Below are 6018 nucleotides of genomic sequence, written 5' to 3' on the forward strand. Positions count from 1 at the left end.
GTGCTACATCCAAGAGAAGTCGGCCCTTGAGATGTTGCCTGAGCAAAATCAAAGTCATCTGGAGCATAGAGATCATGATGTCTCCTCCTACAAGGGTTTTTGTACTCGTCGAATGTGTGATGTGATCCCATGTCTAATTTGGGGGGATTGGACAAACGTAGACACAAACACGAAGACAAAAAATAAAAAACAAAAAACAAGAGCGGGTAAGAAGTGGATAGACAATTAATTACTTAAGACAATTATGAAAATTATGAAAAGGCAATTAATCACTTGGGAAAATTATGAAATGACATCAATGCATAAAGGATAAATATGAAAGGACAATTATTTACTTAAGACAATTATGAAAAGCCAGTTTTGAAATGATAAATACTTATGAAAGATAAGTGGAATCCAATAAGATTTTCATATATATATATATAAAATAGAGACCAAAAGTATGTCTCTAAAATTATGTATATAAAAAATATATGTCTTCAAAAGTATCCTTAAGCAAAATTTGTCTCCAAAAGAGACATTCTCCAAAAATGCCAAAATGATGGAGGAGGTCTACTAGTCTGTGTTACTGTCTCGTTACTGTCTGAGGTACTTTCCTCCTTTGCATTGCTAGGCGGGTCATGGAGGACCTCATCCTCCACCTCTTGTAATATGCAATCATGCTCTTCAATGATTATGTACTCGCAATCCATGAATGCCTCCACACAATCCATTATGTCCTTTATACAATCATATTTGAGGCTCCACCAGTCGTGGCAGTCTCTCCATAACCTATGAAGATCCTGTAGGTTGTGTCGTGCATTCCTCAGTCGCCCTTGCTCCACTACCCTTTGGCCCAGAAGCATGCACCCCCACATTGTGCTTCACCCAGTCACTCTCTTGCGTAATCTTCTCTTTTACATGAGCTAGCAGAGAAGCTATGTCTATAATTCCTGCGATGTGGGGAACTGAGTTGGGGTTTTGGGTTGGGGTTTATGGGTTGGGGTTTAGGGAGGACACCCATGGGTGAGGGTGTGGTTGTTCCATTTAGAATATGTTTGAAAAAAGAACCAAACACGGCTAAGGAGCATGTGAAAAAAGAATAAGAAGAGGGGAAAAGAAGAGAAGCATAAGAGATCTCCTCCACTTTTTGCTCACTCTGTGCAATAGCTTCATTTGAATCCCTCAGCATTTGTTGAAGCTGCTTAAGTTGCTCAAAAACATCTTTAGAGAGCCTTGTTCCTAACACCCCCATCCTCATGGGTTGGACCATAGTGAGTTGGAACGTACATGGGCTCCACGACTGTGTTCGTAGGCAGCCACAATACCTGATACTCTAGAAGGAGTTGTAGAGGGCAGTGGTAGGGTGGGCAGTGGGCATCCTTATGATTCAAGAGCACATGGTTTCAACCGCGGACATCAGGCCACATCATCACCTTCTCCCAGGAAGAGGTGCAGAGGAGTGGTCCCTTGTAGTAGGACGGAGTGGAGTGGTATGCATCTCAGTTTCACAAACTTTGGATCCAGAGGTCTATGATCAAGGCGAGCTAGATGGGCAGTTTGGATGGCAGTTCGGACAGGAGAGTCCAGGATTGGGATCTTGAACATGTATGCCCCAGTGTGTAGACATCACCGCTCAACCTTTTGGAGGAGGCTATTAGAGTGTCTTCCAGATGTAGACTCGTGGATTGTTGGAGGTGACATCAACAACCTGGAGTTTGGGGGAGACAAGCAGGGCAGCGCCTTGTTCTTTGAGATGTCAGTAGCAGAGCATAGCACTTGGGAGCAGTTCATTTTCATGATCAGTGGCAGAGACCCGTGGAGAGAGCCAAATTTCAGTAGGACACCTAGCAGCCTTCTCTTCTCCTTTGGATAAAGGAGACATGATGGATTGCTAGAGAGACTAGACCATTTCTATGTTGGGGACTAGGCACTACACAGAGGCAGCTACACAGAGGCAGATCTACTAGGATTCTGGTAGGTACCACGATGTCAGACCACTCTCCAGTGGTACTTCACTTGAATCAGCCCCGCTGAGGTCTCCCCCAGAAGGGGGTCTGCATTCCAGAGGACAACCTACAGGAGGAGGAGATCCAGCAGGTCATGGTAGGGATTTGGGAGCAGTCAAAGATGACACCGTGTGAGGGCTGGGCTGCATGGGTGGCCGATGCATGAGCATATGAGCATAAGCATATGCTCATGCATAAGCATAAGCATAGGCATAGGCATATATATTTTTTATGTAAAATGGTTTAGAACTATTTACAATGGTCCCCATGCGCGCGAGAGTGAGAAAAGGTAGTAGCAATTTCTTTGCAATAGACCACCAAACTTTGGACCAATGAAAGTGATACTTTTGTTCTTCCCAAGCATTGTGAGCAGGTGCATACTAATGATTTAATTAATTGAAGATTTCATTTTTCAAGATCCATTGATACATGTACTTGAGCATAATTTCATATATATAATTGATGGCATTTGGCACCCATCTTCAATATAGGTGGTTTTTCATTTGGGTCATTTTGATCCAAGATGGTGGTACGTGATCCAAGTTGCACCACGAAGTAAGCAAATTTTTGAAGATAGAGATGTGGATATGGAGATGCCACTACCAATGCCGGATCCAATTGATCCAGATGGATCTAGCGAAGAAGATGAAGATCACAATATGAGCCAAGAGGAAGATGCACATAATGACATCGTATGGGAGGAACATGGAGATCATGATATTGAGGAAGAAGATGACGATCATCAAGAATCACCACACTTTATTGAAGAAGATGATCAAGTCATCTTAGGTGAACGTACGATGCTAGAGTATGATGATGATATAGGAAATCAACTCGGTATAGAGCTAGAAAAAGACTTGTTTGGCATGTTAGACTTGGCTCAATATGAAGCCGTTGATGTAAATGCTCTTCATTGATTTTTTTCATCTTAAACTTGGACATGAATATATGAGCTTCAAACTTGATGTACATGCTCTTCTACTTTTATTCTCTCAAAGGATCAAACATGTATGAAAAGGAAAAAAAATTTGTCATTGGGAAAAACTATCTTTAAAGGTCGGTATGGGAAAAAACACTCTCTGTAAAGCGTCGCTATAGGAAACTATCTCAGTGTTGCTATATAATGACCATTCACAAGTCTAGTAAGTGTCGCTATATAGCGACTCTCTTTAAAGGTCGCTGTATATTGAAACTTGTCTAAAGTTGCTATATAGTGACACTTAACTAATCCCGCTTTGATTATCAATGATTAGCATCTCGCGCGCGCTAAATGTTAGTGCTTAAGCGTCAAAACGAGGCCCGTGTGTAGTGGTGTAATCTGAGTCTTGGCAATGTGCATGGTCTTCGGCCTCTTCATCGTATCCTCCTTGGGCTCCCTAAAATTTTTTAATGCAACAAGCTAGACTGGTGGAAAATTGAGTTGTATAAATTCCCTCTTACTCAGATGAGGCTCTCAGCAATGGCTGGATGTAATCTTTTGGGCTCTCAACAATCTTTTGGCTCACTCGATGTAATGTTTTGGTCTCTAAGGCATTTATGCAATCTCTTTTTGTTCAATTTGGCTCTCAGTATGCATTGCCGTTAACTTTTATATTTGAATGGTTATGGCCGCTACCTGTAATCTTTTGGCCTTTAAGGCTCTCAACAATTGTCAAGTTTTTATAAATGTAAGATCCTCTCTTTAATTTTTTCTCGATATAAGTTGATAATTTTTATATAACCTATTATTGGACGTAGATGTTCATTGTAATCTCTTTTGCTCAATTTTCCTGCAACACGAACTAAAATACCAAGAAAGAAGGACTATAATTTCCTTTGTTTATGACCAAAATGGCATAGAGATACATCTAGAAAAATACAATTAAGCTTTTAAAAAATGCCTCGGGGGGGTCACTATGTATAAACCCTCTATATCACGTGCGTTCAAGGCCTATATGTCAAATCCCTTATCTGTAAATTTTTTCATTAATAAAATGCACCCCTTTTCTATACAAATCTGTAAATGTTTTCCAAAACTATTTTAAATAGACCCTTATGTACATTTATTTCTGTAAATTTTAGGAATAAAAAATATCCTTCTGTCGAACTCACGTGATAGGGTTACATATGATGAGTGACCCCCCCGAGGAAAATGCAATTGAGGATATGGCCCTTGAGGGGTCCCCTCTAGGAGCAAGGGCCATATCAACGTGCATTATATAATATCCAGGATGCCATTGGACAGAAATGGCATATCAATATGGCCCTTGCCCCTAAATGGAACCCCTCAAGGGCCATATCATGAATTGCATTTTGCTTGGTTGCACAATGGAATACATCTTCCTAAGTACACAAATATATAACTGAAAGAACCAGCATGGTGGCTTTCATAGATCTTCTTCTGTTTGCCAGTGCACTGGTTGTCATAGACCTCCTTCTGTAATCTGTAAAAATAGGTAACGGAGCTATAACTCCAAGAACCAATGCAGTGGTCTCTCTAAGACAATCTTGAATTTTGGGCAATGACAGATCGTCAGGCTAGAGACTGCGCTAAGGTGATGCTCATAATGATAGATTGCATCTCATTATTATGCCAAAAACCAACGCGGTGGTCTCTCCAAGACAACCTATGATTTGCATGGGTTGCGGGCAAAGATGTAGCAAAAGACTACACAATGATAGGTGGTCAGGCGCTGCGGCGATGTTCAGAATCATAGATTGTGTCTAATTATTATGCCACGAATTAGCACGATGGTTTCTTCAAGCCAACCTTAAATTTTAATGATATGCATGTGTTCGGTGCCTAGTGACATGTGGTAAAGTTGCGGCAAAAGGCTTCGCCATGATAAGTGATCATGTGGCATAGGCCAGAGACTCTACTGCGTGAAGCACTATAGAGATGCTATGTGTCAAGCTATGTGGTGTTCAGAACAAATAGATTGCATCTCATTATTACGCCAGTGCGCCTTCATGACATCGGAAAAATTTTTACAAGAGCGCGGGTCCGTGCAAAATTCAAATATTCACCGAGGACCACATCGCATTGTGGCCCCAAAATGGCCTCCAAAATAGTTTCGCGATTGGCTACACCTAAGCAAACGTTGACCCTGTCGGTATATATCGACACTTGTTAATGTCGATATATATCGACACTCCTTTACTAACACATATATCAATGATTTTCTGATGCTTTGTGCCCATGGTAAAAACCAAAATTAGTGTTATTCCCATCGGTATTAGTGTCGAAAATCATCCAATACCTTGTAGTGAGTTTTTGACTTTTTGATAAAATGAAGGGGAAAAAGGGGACTCCAAAAGTCTAGATTCCTAGTGCACCCTTTATGTCTAATTCTTGCACTTTGAAGAGGACTTGACTAAACTTGGCACCCATTGGGACTTGGACTAGCACCTAATTTCAACATTTCATATTCAATAAAACAAGGTCTCGTGGATGTTTGTATCTTAAATGTTTGCAAAATTGTGTAATCTATGGATATAAATGTATTGCAACACATTTGTTGCAAATTTGTTGTTATTAATGTGAATCAATATAAATGTGTCATAATTGAATGTTTTAAATTTGTACAATTACAATATATATAAATTTTTATCGAGTCATTCTTTAGATGTTGCAAGGTTGTACATTCACAGAGTCTAGCCCAAATGCTTGTTTATGGATGCTCAAGTTTTTTTTTGTTTATGGATGTTTATGTTTAATTATGAAATGCATTTGTCAAATGTTTGTGTGAACCTATGGTGAACTTGCATGATGCATACAATTGTGTTATGATATAAATATTTGTGTGAATGTTAGAAGGATGAAATGACTTTCAACTGAATGGTTTACTTACATGAACAAACATTTTACAAGATTATATTATACATATATATTATTAAGTGTTTATTTGAGTGATTTATGGATGCAATGCATTTCAATTGATTTGTTTAATTTACACAATTACATTTTCCCACACTAAGCTTTCCCCCCCAAAAGACTAAGCACCACCTTCATAAATATTAAAAAGAGGATTCATGATTCTTTGATTTTATT

This window comes from Dipteris shenzhenensis, chromosome 5, assembly GCF_047967505.1.
Source record: "Dipteris shenzhenensis isolate YYH24624 ecotype China chromosome 5, Dip_SZ_1.0, whole genome shotgun sequence".
Lineage (NCBI taxonomy): Eukaryota > Viridiplantae > Streptophyta > Polypodiopsida > Gleicheniales > Dipteridaceae > Dipteris > Dipteris shenzhenensis.